Source organism: Oncorhynchus masou, unplaced genomic scaffold, assembly GCF_036934945.1.
Source record: "Oncorhynchus masou masou isolate Uvic2021 unplaced genomic scaffold, UVic_Omas_1.1 unplaced_scaffold_1808, whole genome shotgun sequence".
Classification (NCBI taxonomy): domain Eukaryota; kingdom Metazoa; phylum Chordata; class Actinopteri; order Salmoniformes; family Salmonidae; genus Oncorhynchus; species Oncorhynchus masou.
Window position 1 is genome coordinate 94,371 of NW_027008292.1, and position 15,574 is coordinate 109,944.

Below are 15,574 nucleotides of genomic sequence, written 5' to 3' on the forward strand. Positions count from 1 at the left end.
CCTCCCTCCTAGTCACAACAGGGCCTCCCTCCCCGTCAGAACAACAAGGGCCTCCCTCCCCGTCAGAACAACAAGGGCCTCCCTCCCCGTCAGAACAACAAGGGCCTCCCTCCCCGTCAGAACAACAAGGGCCTCCCTCCCCGTCAGAACAACAAGGGCCTCCCTCCCCGTCAGAACAACAAGGGCCTCCCTCCCCGTCAGAACAACAAGGGCCTCCCTCCCCGTCAGAACAACAAGGGCCTCCCTCCCCGTCAGAACAACAAGGGCCTCCCTCCCCGTCAGAACAACAATCTCCCGAGGAGACAAAACCAGAGCTCTAGTGGAGAGAGGAGAACAACCAGCCTGTCACTGCTGAGGAGACAAAACCAGAGCTCTAGTGGAGAGAGGAGAACAACCAGCCTGTCACCGCTGAGACAAAACCAGAGCTCTAGTGGAGAGAGGGAGAACAACCAGCCTGTCACCGCTGAGACAAAACCAGAGCTCTAGTGGAGAACAACTAGCCTGTCACCGCTGAGACAAAACCAGAGCTCTAGTGAAGAGAGGAGAACAACTAGCCTGTCACCGCTGAGGAGACAAAACCAGAGCTCTAGTGAAGAGAGGAGAACAACCAGCCTGCCAGGCTATTCGCTTCCTTCAACCACATTGAGCTACTGAACGGGGCCCCAGGCCATTAGCTTCCTTCCCTAACCTTTCACCCCTGAAGTTCAAGTCTACAGAGGTCAGAGTCAGGGTGACTGTTCACCAGGAACAACATGTTAAACACATTCAAACATCAGACTTTCACCACGGGAGCAAATAAACACTTAAGTGTATATTGAAAGTGTATTGACCACATAAAAAATGGCTGCCTGGGAGTGAGAGCATAGCCAGCAACATAGAAAGGCTAACACACAGACCTATAGGGGTATGTTATACAGGCCTATAGGGGTATGTTATACAGGCTACAGACCTATAGGGGTATGTTATACAGGCTACAGACCTATAGGGGTATGTTATACAGGCTACGGGCCTATAGGGGTATGTTATACAGGCCCTTAGGACACAGACCTATAGGGGTATGTTATACAGGCTACGGGCCTATAGGGGTATGTTATACAGGCTACAGACCTATAGGGGTATGTTATACAGGCCCTTAGGACACAGACCTATAGGGGTATGTTATACAGGCTACAGGCCTATAGGGGTATGTTATACAGGCTACGGGCCTATAGGGGTATGTTATACAGGCTACGGGCCTATAGGGGTATGTTATACAGGCTACAGGCCTATAGGGGTATGTTATACAGGCCCTTAGGACACAGACCTATAGGGGTATGTTATACAGGCTACAGACCTATAGGGGTATGTTATACAGGCCCTTAGGACACAGGCCTATAGGGGTATGTTATACAGGCTACAGGCCTATAGGGGTATGTTATACAGGCTACAGGCCTATAGGGGTATGTTATACAGGCTACAGGCCTATAGGGGTATGTTATACAGGCTACAGGCCTATAGGGGTATGTTATACAGGACACAGACCTATAGGGGTATGTTATACAGGCCCTTAGGACACAGGCCTATAGGGGTATGTTATACAGGCTACAGACCTATAGGGGTATGTTATACAGGCCCTTAGGACACAGACCTATAGGGGTATGTTATACAGGCTACAGGCCTATAGGGGTATGTTATACAGGCCCTTAGGACACAGACCTATAGGGGTATGTTATACAGGCTACGGGCCTATAGGGGTATGTCATACAGGCTACAGACCTATAGGGGTATGTTATACAGGCTACAGGCCTATAGGGGTATGTCATACAGGCTACGGGCCTATAGGGGTATGTCATACAGGCTACGGGCCTATAGGGGTATGTCATACAGGCTACGGGCCTATAGGGGTATGTCATACAGGCTACGGGCCTATAGGGGTATGTTATACAGGCTAAAGACCTATAGGGGTATGTTATACAGGCTACAGGCCTATAGGGGTATGTTATACAGGCTACAGGCCTATAGGGGTATGTTATACAGGCTACAGACCTATAGGGGTATGTTATACAGGCTACAGGCCTATAGGGGTATGTTATACAGGCTACAGGCCTATAGGGGTATGTTATACAGGCTACAGACCTATAGGGGTATGTTATACAGGCTACAGGCCTATAGGGGTATGTTATACAGGCTACAGGCCTATAGGGGTATGTTATACAGGCTACAGACCTATAGGAGTATGTTATACAGGACACAGACCTATAGGGGTATGTTATACAGGCTACAGGCCTATAGGGGTATGTTATACAGGCTACAGACCTATAGGAGTATGTTATACAGGCTACGGGCCTATAGGGGTATGTTATACAGGCTACGGGCCTATAGGGGTATGTTATACAGGCCCTTAGGACACAGACCTATAGGGGTATGTTATACAGGATACAGGCCTATAGGGGTATGTTATACAGGCTACAGACCTATAGGAGTATGTTATACAGGCTACAGGCCTATAGGGGTATGTTATACAGGCTACAGGCCTATAGGGGTATGTTATACAGGCTACAGGCCTATAGGGGTATGTTATACAGGCTACAGACCTATAGGGGTATGTTATACAGGCTACAGACCTATAGGGGTATGTTATACAGGCTACAGACCTATAGGGGTATGTTATACAGGCTACGGACCTATAGGGGTATGTTATACAGGCTACGGGCCTATAGGGGTATGTTATACAGGCTACAGACCTATAGGGGTATGTTATACAGGCCCTTAGGACACAGGCCTATAGGGGTATGTTATACAGGCTACAGGCCTATAGGGGTATGTTATACAGGCCCTTAGGACACAGACCTATAGGGGTATGTTATACAGGCTACAGACCTATAGGGGTATGTTATACAGGACACAGGCCTATAGGGGTATGTTATACAGGCCCTTAGGACACAGACCTATAGGGGTATGTTATACAGGCTACAGACCTATAGGGGTATGTTATACAGGCCCTTAGGACACAGACCTATAGGGGTATGTTATACAGGCTACAGGCCTATAGGGGTATGTCATACAGGCCCTTAGGACACAGACCTATAGGGGTATGTTATACAGGCCCTTAGGACACAGGCCTATAGGGGTATGTTATACAGGCCCTTAGGACACAGGCCTATAGGGGTATGTTATACAGGCTACAGGCCTATAGGGGTATGTTATACAGGCCCTTAGGACACAGACCTATAGGGGTATGTTATACAGGCTACAGACCTATAGGGGTATGTTATACAGGCTACAGGCCTATAGGGGTATGTTATACAGGCTACAGACCTATAGGGGTATATTATACAGGCTACAGGCCTATAGGGGTATGTTATACAGGCTACAGGCCTATAGGGGTATGTTATACAGGCTACAGGCCTATAGGGGTATGTTATACAGGCTACAGGCCTATAGGGGTATGTTATAGAGGACACAGACCTATAGGGGTATGTTATACAGACCCTTAGGACACAGACCTATAGGGGTATGTTATACAGGACACAGACCTATAGGGGTATGTTATAGAGGACACAGACCTATAGGGGTATGTTATACAGGCCCTTAGGACACAGGCCTATAGGGGTATGTTATACAGGCTACAGGCCTATAGGGGTATGTCATACAGGCTACGGGCCTATAGGGGTATGTCATACAGGCTACGGGCCTACAGGGGTATGTCATACAGGCTACGGGCCTACAGGGGTATGTTATACAGGCTACGGGCCTATAGGGGTATGTTATACAGGCTACGGGCCTATAGGGGTATGTCATACAGAAAACAGGCCATAAGAGGTATGTTATACAGGCTACGGGCCTATAGGGGTATGTTATACAGGCTACAGGCCTATAGCAGTATGTTATACAGGCTATATGACAAGGATTATCAACTAGCATGGGATGCTAATATGACTAGGATTATCAACTAGCATGGGATGCTAATATGACTAGGATTATCAACTAGCATGGGATGCTAATATGACTAAGATTATCAACTAGCATGGGATGCTAATATGACTAAGATTATCAACTAGCATGGGATGCTAATATGACTAGTATTATCAACTAGCATGGGATGCTAATATGACTAGGATTATCAACTAGCATGGGATGCTAATATGACTAGGATTATCAACTAGCATGGGATGCTAATATGACTAGGATTATCAACTAGCATGGGATGCTAATATGACTAGGATTATCAACTAGCATGGGATGCTAATATGACTAGGATTATCAACTAGCATGGGATGCTAATATGACTAGGATTATCAACTAGCACGGGATGCTAATATGACTAGGATTATCAACTTGCATGATCGTCATAGTTCTTATTTATCCAACACAACTAATGAAAAATACACAGGCCAATTTGACACCACTGAATTAAGTACATTACCATATAGACCGATAAGCATGACGGTCAAATGCATTGTTACATCAACTATTACTGCCATCAATTAATACAAATCATTACTTTGTAAATGGCAACCTGTACCACAACACGACTGTCTCATCAGATCGACCTATAAACTAAAGGTATTTAAACCCTGTACCACAACAACGAGGACTGTCTCATCAGATCGACCTATCAACTAAAGGTATTTAAACCCTGTACCACAACAACGAGGACTGTCTCATCAGATCGACCTATCAACTAAAGGTACAGTGCCTTGCAAAAGTATTCGGCCCCCTTGAACTTTGCGACCTTTTGCCACATTTCAGGCTTCAAACATAAAGATATAAAACTGTATTCTTTTGTGAAGAATCAACAACAAGGGGGACACAATCATGAAGTGGAACATGGGGTAGACGCTGGGGGATGGGGGTCAGGGGATGGGGTAGACGCTGGGGGATGGGGTCAGGGGATGGGGGTCAGGGGACGGGGTAGACGCTGGGGGATGGGGTCAGGGGATGGGGTAGGACCTGGGGATGGGGGTCAGGGGACGGGGTAGGACCTGGGGATGGGGGTCAGGGGACGGGGTAGACGCTGGGGGATGGGGTCAGGGGATGGGGTAGGACCAGGGGATGGGGGTCAGGGGACAGGGTAGACGCTGGGGGATGGGGTAGACGCTGGGGGATGGGGGTCAGGGGATGGGGTAGGACCTGGGGATGGGGGTCAGGGGATGGGGTAGGACCTGGGGATGGGGGTCAGGGGGACGGGGTAGACGCTGGGGGATGGGGTCAGGGGACAGGGTAGACGCTGGGGATGGGGTCAGGGGACGGGGTAGACGCTGGGGGATGGGGTCAGGGGATGGGGTAGGACCTGGGGATGGGGGTCAGGGGACGGGGTAGGACCTGGGGATGGGGGTCAGGGGACGGGGTAGACGCTGGGGGATGGGGTAGGACCAGGGGATGGGGGTCAGGGGACAGGGTAGACGCTGGGGGATGGGGTAGACGCTGGGGGATGGGGGTCAGGGGATGGGGTAGGACCTGGGGATGGGGGTCAGGGGATGGGGTAGGACCTGGGGATGGGGGTCAGGGGACGGGGTAGACGCTGGGGGATGGGGTCAGGGGATGGGGGTCAGGGGACGGGGTAGACGCTGGGGGATGGGGGTCAGAGGACGGGGTAGACGCTGGGGGATGGGGTCAGGGGATGGGGGTCAGGGGACGGGGTAGTCGCTGGGGGATGGGGTCAGGGGACAGGGTAGACGCTGGGGGATGGGGTCAGGGGACGGGGTAGACGCTGGGGGATGGGGTCAGGGGATGGGGTAGGACCTGGGGGATGGGGTCAGGGGATGGGTAGGACCTGGGGGATGGGGGTCAGGGGACGGGGTAGGACCTGGGGGATGGGGGTCAGGGGACGGGGTAGACGCTGGGGGATGGGGTCAGGGGATGGGGGTCAGGGGACGGGGTAGACGCTGGGGGATGGGGGTCAGGGGACGGGGTAGACGCTGGGGGATGGAGTCAGGGACAGGGTAGACGCTGGGGGATGGAGTCAGGGGATGGGGTAGACGCTGGGGGATGGGGTAGGACCTGGGGGATGGGGGTCAGGGGACGGGGTAGACGCTGGGGGATGGGGTCAGGGGATGGGGGACAGGCTACGGGGTAGACTCTGGGGGATGTGGTAGGACCTGGGGATGGGGGTCAGGGGACGGGGTAGACGCTGGGGGATGGGGTCAGGGGATGGGGGTCAGGGGACGGGGTAGACGCTGGGGATGGGGTCAGGGGATGGGGTAGGACCTGGGGATGGGGGTCAGGGGACGGGGTAGACGCTGGGGGATGGGGTAGACGCTGGGGGATGGGGTAGACGCTGGGGGATGGGGGTCAGGGGACGGGGGTCAGGGGATGGGGTAGACGCTGGGGGATGGGGTAGGACCTGGGGGATGGGGTAGGACCTGGGGGATGGGGGTCAGGGGACGGGGGTCAGGGGATGGGGTAGACGCTGGGGGATGGGGTAGGACCTGGGGGATGGGGTAGGACCTGGGGGATGGGGGTCAGGGGACGGGGGTCAGGGGATGGGGTAGACGCTGGGGGATGGGGTAGGACCTGGGGGATGGGGTAGGACCTGGGGGATGGGGGTCAGGGGACGGGGTAGGACCTGGGGACGGGGTAGGACCTGGGGGATGGGGTAGGACCTGGGGGATGGGGTAGGACCTGGGGGATGGGGTAGGACCTGGGGGATGGGGTCAGGGGATGGGGTAGGACCTGGGGATGGGGTAGACGCTGGGGGATGGGGTAGACGCTGGGGGATGGGGTCAGGGGATGGGGTAGGACCTGGGGGATGGGGTAGACGCTGGGGGATGGGGTAGGACCTGGGGGATGGGGTCAGGGGATGGGGTAGGACCTGGGGGATGGGGTAGGACCTGGGGGATGGGGTAGACGCTGGGGGATGGGGTCAGGGGACGGGGTAGGACCTAGGGGATGGGGTCAGGGGACGGGGTAGACGCTGGGGGATGGGGTCAGGGGACGGGGTAGGACCTGGGGGATGGGGTCAGGGGACGGGGTAGACGCTGGGGGATGGAGTCAGGGGACGGGGTAGGACCTGGGGGATGGGGGTCAGGGGACGGGGTAGGACCTGGGGGATGGGGGTCAGGGGACAGGGTAGATGCTGGGGGATGGGGTCAGGGGATGGGGTAGGACCTGGGGATGGGGGTCAGGGGACGGGGTAGACGCTGGGGATGGAGTCAGGGGATGGGGTAGACGCTGGGGGATGGGGGTCAGGGGATGGGGTAGACGCTGGGGGATGGGGGTCAGGGGACGGGGTAGACGCTGGGGGATGGGGTCAGGGGATGGGGTAGACGCTGGGGGATGGGGTCAGGGGATGGGGTAGGACCTGGGGGATGGGGTAGACGCTGGGGGATGGGGTCAGGGGACGGGGGTCAGGGGACGGGGTAGACGCTGGGGGATGGGGTAGACGCTGGGGGATGGGGTCAGGGGACGGGGTAGACGCTGGGGGATGGGGTAGGACCTGGGGGATGGGGGTCAGGGGACGGGGTAGACGCTGGGGGATGGGGTCAGGGGACGGGGGTCAGGGGACGGGGTAGACGCTGGGGGATGGGGTAGACGCTGGGGGATGGGGTCAGGGGACGGGGTAGGCGCTGGGGGATGGGGTAGGACCTGGGGAGTGGGGGTCAGGGGATGGGGTAGGACCTGGGGGATGGGGTAGGACCTGGGGGATGGGGGTCAGGGGACGGGGTAGGGACTGGGGGATTGGAAGAGGGGTGGGTAGGGGGTCAGGGTAAGACCTGGGGGATTGGAAGAGGGGTGGGTAGGTGCTGGAGATAGGAACAGGGGTGGCTAGGGGGGGGGGGTCACAGGTCTTTTGTCTCCACATGAACTGTACGACTACAATGAGCTACACAAACAGCCGTCCACAACAAAAGTGTGACAGCGGGTTTCATTCAGCCTTTAAAACAGCAGCGCTGACTCAGCAGGGGGGCCTGGCCGCTCGGGCGCTACATGACAACGGAACTGCATGTGCTGCTTGTACCAGACTTTACCTCCAGTATGCACACACACACACATTGATGTCCTCCCCCCTACACACAGGCACACACACACATACAGGAAAACCACACACAGGTCCAGGGCTCTATAAATAAACCCCACACAGGTCCAGGTCTCTATAAATAAACCCCACACAGGTCCAGGGCTCTATAAATAAACCCCACACAGGTCCAGGTCTCTATAAATAAACCCCACACAGGTCCAGGGCTCTATAAATAAACCCCACACAGGTCCAGGGCTCTATAAATAAACCCCACACAGGTCCAGGTCTCTATAAATAAACCCCACACAGATCCAGGGCTCTATAAATAAACCCCACACAAGCCCAGGGCTCTATAAATAAACCCCACACAGGTCCAGGGCTCTATAAATAAACCCCACACAGGCCCAGGTCTCTATAAATAAACCCCACACAGATCCAGGGCTCTATAAATAAACCCCACACAAGCCCAGGGCTCTATAAATAAACCCCACACAGGTCCAGGGCTCTATAAATAAACCCCACACAGGCCCAGGGCTCTATAAATAAACCCCACACAGGTCCAGGGCTCTATAAATAAACCACACACAGATCCAGGTCTCTATAAATAAACCCCACACAGGTCCAGGGCTCTATAAATAAACCCCACACAGGTCCAGGGCTCTATAAATAAACCCCACACAGGTCCAGGGCTCTATAAATAAACCCCACACAGGCCCAGGGCTCTATAAATAAACCACACACAGGTCCAGGGTTCTATAAATAAACCACACAGGTCCAGGGCTCTATAAATAAACCCCACACAGGTCCAGGGCTCTATAAATAAACCCCACACAGATCCAGGTCTCTATAAATAAACCCCACACAGGTCCAGGGCTCTATAAATAAACCCCACACAGGTCCAGGGCTCTATAAATAAACCACACACAGGTCCAGGTCTCTACAAATAAACCCCACACAGGTCCAGGTCTCTATAAATAAACCCCACACAGGCCCAGGGCTCTATAAATAAACCACACACAGATCCAGGGCTCTATAAATAAACCCCACACAGGCCCAGGGCTCTATAAATTAATTTTACCGTTATTTTACTAGGCAAGTCAGTTAAGAACAAATTCTTATTTTCAATGACAGCCTAGGAACAGTGGGTTAACTGCCTGTTCAGGGGCAGAACGACAGATTTTGTACCTTGTCAGCTCGGGGATTTGAACTTGCAACCTTTCGGTTACTAGTCCAATGCTCTAACCACAAGGCTACACTGCCGCCCCTACACTGCCGCCCCAAATAAACCACACACAGGTCCAGGGCTCTATAAATAAACCACACACAGGTCCAGGGCTCTATAAATAAACCACACACAGGTCCAGGTCTCTATAAATAAACCACACACAGGTCCAGGTCTCTATAAATAAACCCCACACAGGCCCAGGGCTCTATAAATAAACCACACACAGGTCCAGGGCTCTATAAATAAACCACACACAGGTCCAGGGCTCTATAAATAAACCCCACACAGGTCCAGGGCTCTATAAATAAACCCCACACAGGCCCAGGGCTCTATAAATAAACCCCACACAGGCCCAGGGCTCTATAAATAAACCACACAGGTCCAGGGCTCTATAAATAAACCACACACAGGCCCAGGGCTCACCTGTTTTGACTCTTGAGGTTGTTTCTTTGTTGGCAACAGCTTGTATTGAGAGCTCTAAAAAAAGAGGGAAAAAAGAAAGATGGGTCAGTTCACTAATCTGCTCCCGAGAGGCACAGAGGTCGAAGATCGCTGCATCTCAGAGCAAGAGGTGTCACTACAGACCCTGGTTCGAATCCAGGCTGTATCACATCAGGCCGTGATTGGGAGAATTGTGGGGCGGCGCACAATTGGCTCCGGAGTTTGACCTGGGGCCGTTCGGGTTTGACCTGGGGCCGTTCGGGTTTGACCTGGGGCCGTTCGGGTTTGACCTGGGGCCGTTCGGGTTTGACCTGGGGTAGGCAGTCATTGTAAATAAGAAGTTGCTCTTCATTTAAATAGGCAAGTAAGTTAAGGTTAAATAAAAAAATATATATAAATGAATGATTAAACTCCCCAGTCAAAACAAAGACCAGTCAGTTAATTTATCCTGCTCACTAATAAACTCTCCTGTCAAAGACCAGTCAGTTCATTTATCCTGCTCACTAGTAAACTCTCCTGTCAAAGACCAGTCAGTTAATTTATCCTGCTCACTAATAAACTCTCCTGTCAAAGACCAGTCAGTTCATTTATCCTGCTCACTAATAAACTCTCCAGGCAAAGACCAGTCAGTTCATTTATCCTGCTCACTAATAAACTCTCCTGGCAAAGACCAGTCAGTTCATTTATCCTGCTCACTAATAAACTCTCCTGGCAAAGACCAGTCAGTTCATTTATCCTGCTCACTAATAAACTCTCCTGGCAAAGACCAGTCAGTTCATTTATCCTGCTCACTAATAAACTCTCCTGGCAAAGACCAGTCAGTTCATTTATCCTGCTCACTAATAAACTCTCCTGGCAAAGACCAGTCAGTTCATTTATCCTGCTCACTAATAAACTCTCCTGGCAAAGACCAGTCAGTTCATTTATCCTGCTCACTAATAAACTTAAAGACCAGTCAGTTCATTTATCCTGCTCACTAATAAACTCTCCTGGCAAAGACCAGTCAGTTCATTTATCCTGCTCACTAATAAACTCTCCTGTCAAAGACCAGTCAGTTCATTTATCCTGCTCACTAATAAACTCTCCTGGCAAAGACCAGACAGTTCATTTATCCTGCTCACTAATAAACTCTCCTGTCAAAGACCAGTCAGTTCATTTACCCTGCTCACTAATAAACTCTCCTGGCAAAGACCAGTCAGTTCATTAACTCCATTTATCTAGTTAGAGCATTCCATATCTACGTCTTATTCATAAAAGATTTGTTTTTAGAAACAAACATTAGAAACATTTTGATTTATCTATTTTCCACAGTGGCTGTTGAACCCAAAATAACACTTCATACCCTGGCTACAATGTATTTATTTTTGATGATTTACCAGAAGTGACCAAAACAGGGTTTGCCTACTACATGTCACCTAGTACATGATGTACTATGGGCCTGGGCAGAGCCAATGAGCATGTTGACCACATAGAGATGTTAAAAGGAGCTTCATGCAATATTTGTTGTGGCAGCAAATCTCTTGGTGTCAAATTAACTGGGGCTGAGAGTTTTAGTACAGCGCTTGCAACACCAACGGATTGTGCCACAGACCCAGTTAAGTCGCTTTGGACAAAAGCGCTCAGGGATATATTTTTAGTACCCAGGATTGTGCCACATTTGCTCAGGCCCAGTCAATTTGACCCGAGATTTCCTGCCCCCTCCCGAAAAATCATAACAGAAATGTGGGAAAACAGTCTACCGGCACCGGTAGCCCCCACCTCCCACTAGTACAGCAGGCGTGAGGCTGGAGCGACCCCGCGCCCAAGCTTGCCATCGACACCGCGCGCAAACTAGCCAGTGACACCACGCTCCTGGCTAAGCAAGCACACGCCTGCTATCAACGTCGTTAACAGAACTGTGGGAAAAAGGTCACTATCGGTGTGTACTAGCAATATGTAACAGTATAGCTTCCGTCCCTCTCCTCGTCCCTGGTTCGAGCACAGGTAGGGGCCATGGGGTGGCAGGGTAGCCTAGTTGTTAGAGCGTTGGACTTGTAACCAAAAGGTTGCAAGTTCAAACCCCCGAGCTGACAAGGTACAAATCTGTCGTTCTGCCCCTGAACAGGCAGTTAACCCACTGTTCCTAGGCTGTCATTGAAAATAAGAATTTGTTCTTAACTGACTTGCCTAGTAAAATAAAGGTAAAAAAAAAAAAAAAAAACCTGCACACATCGACAACAGCCACCCCAAAGCATCGTTACCCATCGCTCCCCAAAAGCGGCTAGCCATTCAACAGCCATTCGGTTACATTTTGCTAGCTACAGTTATTGCGCCCGCCTCTTCTGTGGGGTTTATCGGTAGTTGGCATCCAATGTTATGGCGCATTACCGCCATCTACTGAACTGGAGCGCCCCGGCCTCCCGCCTATGTACTTCACTAATAGCTTAAAAAAAAAAAAAAAAAGACCAATAGAAGTATAAAGAGGGGTTCCTGCAGATACAGGAACGCCCCGAATTGCTGGCTGCAGTTGAACCCTTATTGAGTCAGCTAGCCAAACGTTAAGAGTTTAAGCCTTCCACCCTAACTAGTCTGAAAGGAAAATAGAGGGTTAAAGTTTGGTGTTGATCTGCCATTAGCTGGCTTGCTAGCAGCTTAACATGGGCCACAGACTGTACCGACTAGCTCTGCAAAAGGTGTTTCATTCACACGGTGCAACAATGTATATATTAACTGACTACTTTAGGAAGCACTTGTTTGGTTTAATAACAGTGCAGCAAAAATCGATAACTAGCTTAATGCAATGTAACTAGCTAGCTAGGCTACTCCTGTGCATAAAACCTCTTGTTAGCTAACTAACAGGCTAGCTAAAAATACAGTCTGGCACACAGCGACAATAGCTTGCTGGCTATCAAAACAACCCCAAGGACAAATAGGAGATGTTGCACACTAAAAATAAAAAAGTTATTTGTTAATAAACCTGTGCCATGGTTTACAGTGAGGACATTCATGATTTATTTTTATTTTACAGATCCTGCAGCCGCGTATCCTAGCGACGACTTGGGTTGGATTTATGCTAACTAGCAGTTAGCATAAACTAACAAAACACCTTTTAACTAGCTATGGTACAAAACTAAATCACAATCGATCAAACAGTTAAAGGAGAAATATTAACATATTTGTGTTGGCAGTAGGGATGAAACTAAGTTACCGAAGAAAAATCGCCTTATATTTGACGCCCTTTAAATTCTGCACCACCGACTGCAGCGTAGCCAACATTTAGTTAGCTAACAAAAAGTTTCAGACCGGGTCATCCACATACCGGTAATATTAACTAATCAAATCGTACAGTGCATTTCAATCTAACCTTTCGATACTTTTTTTAAAAACAAGTCTTTTCGTCATTTTCTTCCATGAAAAAACACACTACCGCGTAACTACCGACTATGAAGCTAACACGTTAATACAAGCGGGCTCAATGGCTAACACGTTAATACAAGCGGGCACAATGGCTAACATGCTAACACGTTAATACAAGCGGGCTCAATGGCTAGCATGCTAACATGCTAACCAACAGCGGGCAAACTGAACTACGACAAGCTTTCCTGGTTGCCCGGTGAGCTGCGTAACACATCGATACTGGCTAGGAAAAAAAGCACGATTACACAACCTGGAAAACGTATTAAAAAAAAGAGCCTTACCTCATAACATGTAAAGTGTAACAGAGTTGAAATGGAAGCCGGCTGTAAAAAAAAGGCTAAAGAAATTCAATGCATTTTTGTCGCTTTTACAAGGAGAGCCATTTGTCCTGTACGATCAGCCATTTTCTTCACTCGCAAACCTTTTTTATTTTTTATGTTGCTGCTGCTTTTCCCCTCTTCTCGCTGTGTGTATTCGGGGGGCTGCAGGAAACGAGTTGCACCACTTCCTCTCGAAGGCGCACAGACACACACAGACCCAAAATGGTCGCTTTGGAGTAGAGCACTGCAGAGTGCCAAAAGTCTAGTTTCTCTGGAGTTATAGTAGCAAGCTACAGTTTTACTGGTAGCGAGTGTTGCGTGAAGAAATATACTACTTCAAATTCTAAAGGGTTGGTTTTAGAGTTCTAAGTTGATTAACAGTACCATTCACACAACAGTAGGTGCAAGGTTACCAAAGTCCAAGAGCTGATAAGAGAGTAAGTTCTTATCAGCATGTTATTGACAACAAAACAATAGCGCAAAATCAAATCACATTTGGTTTGTCACATGCGCCGAATGCAACAGTGGGATGCTTCCTTTACAAGCCCTTAACCAACAATTAAGGAAAATAAGTGTTAAGTAAAAAAAGAATACAAGGCGATCTTTAACTTATTCAATTTCCTATTTTTATAAACTCTCCACTCCAGATCACCTCCAGGCTGCTCGGTGTTATTGGGAAATAGTCAGTGGTGTAAAGTACTTAAGTTTAAAAAAATACATTTTTGGGGAGGTTATCGTTACTTTGGTATTTATATTTTTGACTACTTTCACTTTACTACATTCCTAAAGAAAATAATGTACTTTTTACTCTCTATATGTTTTACCTGACACCCAACAGAACTCGTTACATTTTGAATGCTTAGACGGGACATGAAAATGGTGTAATTCACGCACTTATCAAGACAATATATGGTCCTCCCTTCTGCCTCTGATCTGGCGGACTCAACTAAACACAAATGCATCTTTTGTCGTTTTGTCGTGTTGAAGTGTGCACCTGGCATTTTTTTAAACAACAAAATGGTGCCGTCTGCTTAATTAAAATAAGGAATATGAAATTATTTATACTTTTTATACTGAAGTATATTTAGAACCAAATACTTTGACTTTTACTCAAGTAGTATTTTACTGGGTGACTTTGACTTTTACTTGAGAAACTTTCTATTAAGTTATCTATACTTTTACTACCACTGGAAAATAGCCGAAAACTAGTGTGAAGTTGAGTTATCAGGGGGGTGTCGGACAGAGATGGTGACAGACTGTCTATACAAGATAATACACAGATCATAGATAAAGGTGGGGAAAGAGAGATGACTTCCTGGTGTAGCTCCTATTAACGACAGCAACACTGCCCCGGTCAGAAGATACTATCGTTGATAGGCGCTAAGGGTAGTTAGCATCAGGGCTCTTAGCAACACTGCCCCGATCAGAAGATACTATCGTTGATAGGTGCTAAGGGGAGTTAGCATCGGGGCTCTTTGACAGAACACAATGAGGTGACCATTGACCTGCCTGCAACAAGAAATAACTCCTCTCCCTTATCTCACTATCTCTTCAACTCTGTGAGAGTATGTCACAGATAGACAGAGGGAGACGGGTAGAGAGAGCGACAGACGGTCTTTAGACTGTGACTCCTACAACTATAAACTAGTCTTTAGACTGTCAACACTTCAACTATAAACTAGTCTTTAGACTGTCAACACTACAACTATAAACTAGTCTTTAGACTGTCAACACTACAACTATAAACTAGTCTTTAGACTGTCAACACTACAACTATAAACTAGTCTTTAGACTGTCAACACTACAACTATAAACTGGTCTTTAGACTGTCAACACTACAACTATAAACAGCTCTTTAGACTGTCAACACTACAACTATAAACTGGTCTTTAGACTGTCAACACTACAACTATAAACTGGTCTTTAGACTGTCAACACTACAACTATAAACTAGTCTTTAGACTGTGACTCCTACAACTATAAACCAGTCTTTAGACTGAATCCTACAACTATAAACGGGTCTTTAGACTGTGACTCCTACAACTATAAACTGGTCTTTAGACTGAATCCTACAACTATAAACCGGTCTTTAGACTGTGACTCCTACAACTATAAACTAGTCTTTAGACCGTGACTTCTACAACTATAAACTAGTCTTTTAGACTGAATCCTACAACTATAAACTAGTCTTTAGACTGAACACTACAACTATAAACCGGTCTTTAGACTGTCAACACTACAACTATAAACTAG

General features: G+C 49.0%; 1 protein-coding gene across 2 annotated transcripts in view; it reads right to left on the minus strand.

Moving 5' to 3' along the window:
- LOC135532301 (trinucleotide repeat-containing gene 6A protein-like) overlaps positions 1–13,422 on the minus strand; it is a 42,359-nt gene extending 28,937 nt beyond the window's left edge. Inside the window, exons 1-2 of one of the 2 annotated variants that reach the window (XM_064959868.1) lie at positions 13,283–13,422; positions 9,588–9,641 (exon numbers count right to left, since the gene is read on the minus strand). The gene's annotated coding sequence lies outside the window, so the exon portion shown is untranslated. The other variant, XM_064959869.1, reaches the window with a different exon arrangement.
- Positions 13,423–15,574: the final 2,152 nt, after the last annotated feature.